The sequence below is a fragment of the Cryptomeria japonica genome, chromosome 9, assembly GCF_030272615.1.
Source record: "Cryptomeria japonica chromosome 9, Sugi_1.0, whole genome shotgun sequence".
Lineage (NCBI taxonomy): Eukaryota > Viridiplantae > Streptophyta > Pinopsida > Cupressales > Cupressaceae > Cryptomeria > Cryptomeria japonica.
The window spans coordinates 331,095,009-331,106,686 of NC_081413.1; positions in this window are offsets into that span (position 1 = coordinate 331,095,009).

Genomic DNA, 11,678 nt, shown 5'->3' on the forward strand with positions numbered 1-11,678 from the left:
GGCCATACTGAAAAAACTAGAGGGATTTTATTGGAATTTGGCTACAGGAGGGACAGGACAGGGAACTATTCGTTACTTGTGAGTAAGTGCCCTGATTAGAAATTTTCCTCTTGCTGGAGGATCAACAAGACACTAAGTTGGGGGCATGATGAGCTGAGATATTAGCTCCTTTTATTCTTAAAACTCATAAGTTTTTACCATGTTTTAATTTGTATAATAGGATGACAATGATGTATTAGAGTTTGACTATATGCATTCCATATGTTAACTGAACTCATTAAATCTTGTTTTGTCTTGACCAATTATTCCCGTTGCCATGTGAATTTTTCTTGTTGCCATGTGAATTATTCTTGTTGCCATGCGGATTATCATATGTGATATCATGTGTGAAATGTATAAGTGTTTTGATTAATTAAAATAGATATATGTGTATGCTTGTATGTTCTATCTTTTTAATTGCGAGAATAAATAAGATGCTGCAAAAGGTAGTTATCGTGTCACGTTATGAAGGCTGTTAGAGATATTCAAGGGGCGGTTAAAGGTTCAAAACAAAAAAGAGAATAATGGGCGTAAGGAGTAGCAAAGGAATAATAGGGCACACAAGACTCATTTATGTTTGTCTTCAGTAAACATCAAATCTTATAATACCGCCACACTATATTCTTGGTTGTGGTTTAGAAGAGATCCACATTTTCGGTGGCTTAACTCCATTTGTTTTGTCATAAATATTCTCCGCCTTGTTTTGTCGACATGCCCTAGATTGTAGGGAGTTGTTGTAGTTTTCTTTTAAATAAGAGTTTGCGCCTCTTCTCGGAGGTTAGAGAGAAGGGGAAGAGAGACATAAGATTTAGAAATAAAGTTGCAGAGTATTTTTAGCTTTCTTTCATTTTGTATGTTATATGGACCTTTGAAAGACAATGAATAAAGTGAAACTATTCTAAGTATTTACAATTATCTTTGGAAGCCTGGATACACTCATCAAAGGGGGCTCACTTGGTGAGTATTCCTGTGCATTTGTTAACTTAGTTTCCCTTTCTGCTACAGTAGTTGTTCTGGCAATTGATTGTTCCTGCAACCACTGGAAACATATCTTGTGATTGTTTCTGCAGCCAAAGCAAATAGAGTAATTCATGTTTGTCAACTTTGGACTTAGTTAATAGTTCTTTAATTGGGTTTTATGTTAATGCAGAGTTTTCTTATAGCCATTCAGTTGTTATAATTCTTATTTTCTTATTTCAAATAGGTTTAGTTGTTGTAGTAATGCAGAATAGCTATTGCAGGAACTTAGTGCATATATAGTGCAGACCCATTTCAAGTAATACGTCCCTAGGTTGATAAACAAATGAACTTCAGTTATGGAGATAATAACTTCACAGAGTGAATGTCCAAAATTTGGGTTGAAACTTTAGCTATAGTTATTGTTCCTATTGGTGAAGCAAACAATATCTACAATAGAACCCAAGATAGTAAAGGAAGCACTAAAAGATGATGATTGGGTTAATGCAATGAATAAAGAATTAGATCAAATTAAGAAGAATCAGACATGGTCACTTGTTCCTAGATCAAAGGATAAGAATGTAATTGGAACAAAATGGGTCTTCAGGAATAAATTGGATGAAGAAGGAAGGATTGTAAGAAACAAGGCAAGGTTAGTTTGCAAAGGGTATACTCAAGAGGAAGGTGAGGATTATGGTGAAACATTTGCACCTATTGCTAGATTAGAAGGAGTAAGAATGCTACTGGTATTTGTTGCATATAAGGGATTCAAATTCTACCAAATGGATGTCAAGACAACCTTTCTAAATGGGATTCTAGAAGAAGAAGTATACATTGAACAACCAGAAGGATTTTCCTTAACTGATGATAAAGACATGGTGTCACAAAGCACTATATGGTCTAAAGTAGGTACCAAGGGCATGGTATGAGAGATTACATGCACATTTGATCAAAATTGGATTCCAACATACCAATGAGGACAACAACATTTATTTGAATACTGGTGGAGACAAGATGCTGATAGCAAAAGTGTTTGTTGATGACATAATTTTTGGTGGCAATGATGATATGTGTATGGAATTTGCTGATATAATGAAAAAGGAATTTGAAATGTCTCTAATCAGTGAAATTAAGTTCTGTATTGCCTTACAGGTTCAACAACTAGATGGTGGTATCTTTATTTGTCAAACCAAGTATATCAAAGAGGTGTTGAAGACTTTCGGCATGGAAGATTGCAAACCGATAGGAACACCAATGGTGATTGGTTGCAAGTTATCAATGGAAGATGATTCCCCTTATGTTAGTGAAAAAGAGTAGAAATCTATGATTGGCAAGCTACACTATGTTGTCCATAGCAGACCGGACATTGCTCATGTTGTTGGATTAGTGGCTAGATTTCAAAAAGAGCCTAAAGAAAGTCACTTGGTGGCTGCAAAGAGAATTTTTTGGTATCTCAAAGGCATAGTAGACTATGGTTTATGGTATCCCTAGAAAGGAAATTTTACTTTGGATATCTTTATTGATGCTAATTGGGTAGGTAATGTGGATGATCGGAAAAACATAATTGGTGGAGCTTTTCTACTTGGAGGAAGATTAGTGACATGGACGAGCAAGAAACAAACTTGTGTTTCTCAATCTACAATTGAAGCTGAGTATGTAGCTACATCCATGAATTTCACATAGACAATATGGATGAGACATATGCTAGAAGGATTCAAGATAGATATGTCAGAGCCAGTGACTATCTTTTGTGATAATACAAGTGCAATAAACATTTCTAAGAATCATGTACTTCATGCTAGAACCAAGCACATTGAATTGAAGCATCAATTCCTAGGGGAAAGAGTTCAAGAAAAGGAGGTGAAGATGGAATATGTGAAGAGTAAATATCAGTTAGCTGATATCTTTACTAAGCCCTTATTGAAGGCTACCTTTGAGTTTATTAGAGGTAAACTAGGGGTTAGACCCCTACACCAGAAGAACTAGAGTGATGGAGATCTATCAATCCTATGGATTTCATGTTTATTTTTCACTAAGGATTGATGAAGGTGCAGGCTACTCCTTTGGCAGAGAAAGTCTGATGTAAAGTTCTGATTTAATGGTCTGTTATAGTTTTTTTGATTTGAGTAGCAGAGATGATGGAAGAAGCAGCAACAAAATTGAAGACAAGTGATGCATTTACATCTTTGGCATTGTTGTCAAAGGGGGAGAAGAAAAGAATAGAAATCAGATATGGCAGATATGGAAGAAGTTGAAGATCAGATCAGACAAGCATTGGTTAAGGGGGAGATGACAAAATGAGGAAAACCGATAGATGATGTGATATCGACAAGTTAGTTGCAGATGATGATGATACTCTGGTTGTATATTTGATTAGAGTGTCCATCAATGTCAAAGGGGGAGATTGTTGGCATTTGGCATAACTAATGCAGATCGGGTGATGCAGTTGAAGTTGGATGACTGCACTGGTAAAGGATAGAAGTCTATTTGTGATGAAGATATTCAGATTCTATGAATAGATGACATGATCAGTTATTTGTATTATCATTATTGGCAATTGATGTGAAATGATATTCTTGATGTTTTGTTTTGTCATCTAAGTGATTTGGTTTACCAGAAGACAGGGTTTACTGACAGTGAACCAAAGTCTGTGAAATAGGACTTTAGCCGATAAAGCGGAGTTGTTTTGATTTGATCGGTCGATCGGTGATGATTGGTGATTTGCAGTTTGGATGGTGAACTTGTATCATGGAAAGATGTATATGACTAGAACTGAAACTTGTGGAGATTACCGGAAGGCATGTTCAAATTTCTAATGAAGTTTTGCTAAGGTCTTAGTAGGGTTTAAGGACCGATGAAGAAATCATCAAACCAATAATGATTTCTATTATGACGGTGATCGATGATGAGTCTACATGAAGTTGGTAACATGACACAAACCGCGTGAAAGATTTAATTGTTGTTTTGGCGCGATTCAAGGAATATTTTCTTGGGAATCAATGAAACACTTAGTAGAGTGTTTTGAGGATACAGATCGGATTTCCATGATGCATTATGTTCAACCAATGGTTGATATTGCATTGTAATTTGTTGTAATGATCTATATAACGATCTATGATGATCTCTTAAGTTTTGAATTGTAAATTAATGATGTAATTAGGTTTTGTGGCCGACCTAGTTGAGATGGCTATTTAGGTTGACACAGTTGACGTTTATTGTCTTGATGGTCTTAGAGAATGTGTTAAGCCATACAAGTGAAGTGTGAGATCTTCTTGAGAGTTGCAGAGTGTTGTGTATAACTGGATCTGATCAAGCAAGTAATAGATCATTCTTTCACTGTTGTTCCCTAAAATCCCTTAACCAGGTGGGTCTTAATAGACCTTAAACATTTAAGTCCCCCAACAGGGAAGCTCTCAAAAGAGTCTTAAATCCTCTCACGAGGTTGATCCTAATAGATCATCAAGCTCCTTACCGGGCTGTAAGGAAAATCCCCTAACAAGGTCTGCTCCTAATCGAGTGTATTGTAAGCTCCTAACAGGGCTAAGCTCCTAACAGGGCATACTTCGAAAGAGAATAAATACTTGTGGGTACCAACTCCCACCGTGGTTTTTCCCTATTTGGGTTTCCATGTCAAGAACTTATGGTTTTCATGTGTGGAATGTTTTTCATGTGATGTTCTTGTTTATTTCATGCATTATTTCAGAGACACCGGTTATGATGTTTTATCATAAGTTTATTAGAAGTTACCAGTACTGATAAGAAGTTGTTTCAGAAAGTTTTTGATCTTATTGATAAGGATAATGAGCTGGTAAATGATCAAGTTTATATAATTGCTTTGGTGGTGAAAGTATTGGTAAATGATTTGATTAATATGTTACACAAATCTGATCAAGAGGTTATTAGATCTGATTTCAGAAGTTGAGATATTTGTTAAATGGTTTCAGATATGAGATAAGTGTGTTTTTGGGTTTAAATTTTTATTTGGTCTTAGTACTAATTCATCCCCCCTCTCCGTACTAACTGGTGTTGGAAATATTACAAGGATATTGAGAAGGTTGTTGATGATTATGGACATAACTGGTTAAAGATGTTTTACTATCTTGATATTATTATTTTGTCATTGATGTCAAGAAATTGATTTTCTAATTCAGTATGATGTTGCCAAATCTTAAGAAATATGATATGAAGATTATAAAGAAGTCGGTAAAGACATAGGAAAGAATATGATGAATAAGGGGATAAGTTATTCAATGGGAAACTCTACCGAGTCAGACAATGATGAGATCTTGATGTTTTAGATTGTTTTAACATCATACATATGTTGTAAAGTGTAAAGGTTAATACTATACTATATTATAAAGCAAGGAACCTAGTCGGTAAACCCTAAGGTTATCGCAGTTGGTTAATGAAGACAGAATGTCTATCGAGTGAAGTTTAGTATTCACCGAGTTGTAACCGAGCTATAACAGAATGCATTTAATGTTTACATGTGATATTTAATGAAAGATGCTGATGAGCTGGAGCAGATCAATGATTGGCAAGTCATAAAAGAAGTTTGTTAAATGAATCTAAGGCAATGGAAAGTCAGCAAGAAAACCTACAACTTAGATTGAACTGCATTACCCTAACACAAGTTCCAAGGTGATTGTGCAAGTTCCAAGGTGGGGTAAAACATTTTCAGATCGAAAGATACAATGAACCTGGACAAGATTGAAGATCCGATGGCTATGATTGATCATGGGAAATGTGATCAAGGAGATTAAGCGGTTAGAAGATTGTTTATAAATAAGGAACTGTTGACAAACAATGTATGCAGGCAAGTGTATGCACAGGGATGCTACATAGTGATTACCGAGCACAGAAGATTGAAGACCTGTTAGAATAATAGAGTATTGATGCCCAATAGATAGACAAGATTAGTTCTATGTCTAGATTGTATTGAACAAATAAGAATCTGCTTTAGCATTTTAGATGTGAAGTTGCAGATAGATTGTATTACTGTTATTTTGTGAAAGTGACAGGAAATCTCTTAACCGAGTGGACTTAACAGTCTTATATGTAAATCTTCTAACAAGGTGACATTCTGATTGAGTGTTTGAAATCTTTTGACAAGGTCACTTCTAACAAAGTGAAGATCCTAACAGATCTGAGGGAAATCCCTTAACCGGGTCACATCTAGCAATGTGTTTGTAATCTTTAACAGGATTTGCTTTTAACCGAGCATACTCTAGAAGAGTATATTTCTTAGTGGGTCCAAAATCCCACAGTGGTTTTTCCCTATTTGGGTTTCCACGTTAAATCTGGTGTTATGAGGTTTATATTGTTCATATGCTTTTGAGTTTGCATGTTTGAGAGTTTTTGATTATATGACTGAAATATGTTACCGAGGTTGAATCTGATGTTTTTATGGATGATTAAGTGTGTATGATTCACCCCTCCCCTCTCATCTTGTTGGCTATTGGATCTATACTTATATTAAGTATCAGAACTATCAATTGGTATCAGAGCATTGGACTCCGAAAGGAAAGTTTAAAGGCACTTGAGTTAAAGATCCAAAGATGTATAAGAGGGATGCACCTAAGCTGAATAAGTCAAGTTTCTCTACATGGCAGAAAAGGATGAAGCTACATCTATCAGGAGTTGGAGAATATGATATATACTATCTGGAGAATGATTTTGTTGCACCGAGCACCTATCCATTGACTATGGAAGAGATAAAGGCGAAGCAAGAACATATTCAAGCAATGATTGAAATAACATCTGCATTGACCGATTTTGAGTTTAATGATCTAGAAGGCTACAATGATGCAAAGGCAATGTGGACTAAGCTCATATCTGTATATGGAGGAGATGAACATGTTCAAAGAGCAAATGTTGATAGTCTAAGAGGACAACTTGAATCTATGAGGATGAATGAAGGTGAGAACATAACCCAGTACAGTACAAGACTAAAGGAGATTGTAAATCAAATCAAAGGAGCAGGAGGAACTATTGAAGAAAAGGATGTGACAAGTAAGTTGTTAAGAACCCTTTTACCTGCCTATGCAATCCGAGTCTCTGCAATCAATGAATTGAGGTCTGTACCTAATATGCTAGTTTCCTTGGATGCTACTATTGGTAAGCTACATGCATTTGAGTTAAGTAATTTTGATTACAGTGGGTCATCGATAAATAAAGTTGAATCTGCATTTAGTTCTTTTCATCTGAATGAATCTAATGATTACAATGAAAGAAAGTATAAGTACTCTGAAGGAGATCACAGTGGAGCAAGTGAAAGATTTCGGAAGAACATGGAGGAGGTACACAAACTGTATGAAGAAATCAGAAAGCAAGAAGAGCTTGAAGCACTATTGGCCAAAAGGTTACCGAGAGGCAAAGGTAAGTATAAAGGAAAACTACCTTTGAAATGTTTCAATTGTGATAAGATTGGACATATGGCTTCTAACTGTCCTGACAAAGATTTCACTGAAAAGAGAGATTACTGAGATGACAGACAGAAAGATAATCATTACAGAGGACACCGAGACTTCAGAAGAAGAAAGACATGCTTAATTGCTGATGAGGAATCTAAAGATGATAAATCAAATGAGATTGATACAGAGGAAGTTGTTTATGTGGCTATCAAGGATGGATCAGATGAAGAAAGGTATGAAGAAAAAGCCCTAATATCTCACATAAACACTAATGATTCTTGGATTATAGATAGTGGATGTTCACATCATATGATAGGAGATAAACACAAATTTGTTATGTTATAAGATTATGATGGAGGCTATGTTAGATTTGGTAATGATGCACCATGTCTGGTAAGAGGTAAAGGATCCATAACACTTCTTGATAAAGCAAGATGCAATGATGTTTATTGGGTTGAAGGTTTGAAATATAATTTGTTGAGTGTAGCACAACTAAACAACACAGGTTACCGAATAGAATTTCAGAAAGGAATTGTCAAAGTTCATGGCAAGAATGGAAAGTTAGCTGCTACCAGGACACAAACAAAAGGTAATACATTTCACCTTGACTCAACTCACAATAAGTGTTTGCATGCAAAGATTGATAATACCTGGTTATGGCATAAAAGGTTCTGTCATGTTAATTTTGATAATCTGATCAAGATAAGTAAGAAGCACAGAGTAAGAGGTCTACCGAGTCTTGAAAAACCTGAGAATGCTATGTGTCGAGGATGCCAGATGGGTAAGATGACAAGATCCGAATTTACAAGTAAGTCCTACACTTCTAAGGGAATTTTAGATCTTGTGCACACTGATCTTTGTGGTCCTATGAAATTTCAAAGTTATTATGGTGATAAGTATTTCATATTATTTGTGGATGACTATTCAAGGATGATGTCAGTAATGTTTTTAAAAGAAAAATCAGAAGCTTTTCAAATGTTTAAGTGGTACAAGGCTAGAGTTGAAAATGAAATAGGAAGACAACTAAAATGTCTTAGATCAGATAGAGGAGGAGAGTTCACATCTGATGAGTTCAACCTATTTTGCAATGATCATGGTATTAAAAGACAAGTCTCTGCACCAAGAACTCCACAGCAGAATGGAATAGCTGAAAGAAGAAATAGATCTATTGTGGATTGTGCTAGAACATTGATGATTGAGAAGAAGGTTCCACAAACATTTTGGAGAGAAGCAATAAGCACAGCTGTTTACACCTTGAACTGAGTTCAATTGAAGAAAGGTACTTTGAAGACACCTTATGAAATCTGGTATGGCAAGAAACCTAATGTGAGTTATTTTAAGATCTTTGGAAGTAAATGCTATGTTCATAGAGATGATAGAAATGGCAAGTTTGATCAGAAAAGTGAAGAAGGAACATTTCTAGGATATTCTTCTACAAGCAAAGCATTTAAATGTCTGATCAAATCATCTAACAAAATAGTAGAAAGTGCAAATGTGAAAATAGATGAATTTACAGAAAGAATTGATGAAGGGAATTCCAAAGAACCGGAAGACTATGATGAATTTGTCTATGTGCAACCAAGAAGTCCTACCGAGATAACTGTTGAAGAAAATGAAGAAAATATCCAGTTACCGAGTGATGAAGAAGATCATACAGAGCCTACCAAGCCTGTATTAGCCAAGTATGTCAGAAGACACCATGCACCAAGTCAGATTATAGGAGATAAGGATGATCCAGTGATGACAAGGAACAAACTGAGACATAACACATGCTTGATATCTGAATTTGAACCGAGAATAGTGAAAGAGGCATTTAACAGTGAAGATTGGATAAATGCTATGACTGAAGAGATTGATCAAATCAAGAAGAATGACACATGGACACTAGTCCCAAGACCGAAGGACAAAAATGTAATCGGTACAAAGTGGATCTTCATAAACAAGCTAAATGAGAAAGGTGAGGTCATTCGAGACAAAACAAGATTGGTTTGCAAAGGTTATGCCCAAGAAGAAGGAATTGATTATGGTGAGACTTTTGCACCTGTTGCTAGACTTGAAGGAGTTAGAACATTGTTGGCATATGCTGCTTTCAAGAACTTCAAGGTATATCAAATGGATGTCAAATTTACATTTCTAAATGGAATATTAGAAGTAGTTTTCATTGAACAACCTGAAGGATTTGTTGATGACAATAATAAAGATCGGGTATGTAAATTGAACAAAGCTTTATATGGTCTGAAACAAGCACCTAGAGCATGGTATGAAAGATTGCACTCTTATTTGATTAAGATTGGTTTTATAAGGACAAGTGAGAACAACAACATGTACATGAAGAATGATGAAAATGGAATACTAATCTCAGCCATATTTGTTGATGATATTATATTTTGTGGAAATGACTCTTTATGCAAGAACTTTGGAAATGAAATGAGCAAAGAATTTGAGATGTCATTAATCGGTGAGATAAAGTATTTTATAGGCTTATAGATACTGCAAATGAAAAATGAGAATTGCATTACTCAATCCAAATACATAAAGGAAATCTTGAAGAAATTTGGAATGGAGGATTAAAAGCCAGTAAGTACTCCCATGACTACCAACTATAAACTATCAAAGAATGATGAATCTGCATCTGTTGATGAGACACTCTACCGATCCATGATTGGAAAACTACAATATGTTGTTCACAGCAGGCCAGATATAGCACATGCAGTAGGTATTGTTGCAAGATTCTCTGTAGATCCTAAGGAAATACACATGACAGCAATCAAAAGAATTTTCAGATACTTGAAAGGCACTGAAGATTATGGCTTAGTATATCAGAAAGGAAATGATTTTGATCTAAAAGTTTATACTGATGCTAATTGGGTAGGCAACATTGATGACAGAAAAAGCACAAGTGGAGGAAGACTAGTGAGTTGGCTTAGCAAGAAACAAGGATGTGTTTCTCAGTCAACAGCCGAAGCTGAATATGTTGTAGCAGCACTGAATTGTACCAACATTGCATGTATCAAACAACCATTGGAAGGTATAAATGAGAAAGTTACCGAGCCAGTAACTATATTCTGTGACAATACTAGTGCCATTAATATTTCAAAGAACCCTGTTATGCACTCTAAGACAAAGCACATCTCTATCAAATATCATTATCTTAGAGAAGAAGCTCAAGAGAAGAAAGTGGTGTTGGAATATGTCAATAAAAAGGAGCAAATAGCTGATATCTTCACCAAGCCACTACCAAAGGACACTTTTGAATATCTCAGAAGTAAGTTAGGGGTCCTACCCCTATCTTTTACTCACTGACCGAGTTTGTTGAAAGCATCACTTTGATGACTCTATTGAATATCTTTTGGGGAGCTGATGCTGGAGTGATACACTTTAGAATGTTTTTCTGAACGTGTACTGGAAATAATACTGGGATAATACAGAAAATGATATAGGGAATAGGAATTGTAAACAAATGCTCTGACCGAGACTCGGTTGATACACAACAACAGGAAATAACTTCTTACATAAAGAAATTTTGTTTTAGTTCTATTCTTTTTGGCATTGTTGTCTAAGGGGGAGAAGACCAAGAAGGAGAAGATCTACCAAAAGGGTAGAAGACCTGAGAAGACTGAGAGAAGACTACAGATTGAATTAAAGACTGAAAATAGAAGAGAAGTTTGATGTATGGGGGAGAGCATTTCAACATTTCAGAATCACAGCAATCCGAATTTTTTAAAGGTCAAATCAATTGGTTTTGCCATCAATGCCAAAGGGGGAGATTGTTGGCAATATTACAAGGATATTGAGAAGGTTGTTGATGATTATGGACATAACTGGTTAAAGATGTTTTACTATCTTGATATTATTATTTTGTCATTGATGTCAAGAAATTGATTTTCTAATTCAGTATGATGTTGCCATATCTTAAGAAATATGATATGAAGATTATAAAGAAGTCGGTAAAGACACAGGAAAGAATATGATGAATAAGGGGATAAGTTATTCAGTGGGAAACTCTACCGAGTCAGACAATGATGAGATCTTGATGTTTTAGATTGTTTTAACATCATACATATGTTGTAAAGTGTAAAGGTTAATACTATACTATGTTATCAAGCAAGGAACCTAGTCGGTAAACCCTAAGGTTATCATAGTCGGTTAATGAAGACAGAATGTCTACTGAGTGAAGTTTAGTATTCACCGAGTTGTAACCGAGCTATAACAAAATGCATTTAATGTTTACATGTGATATTTAATGAAAGATACTGATGAGCTGGAGCG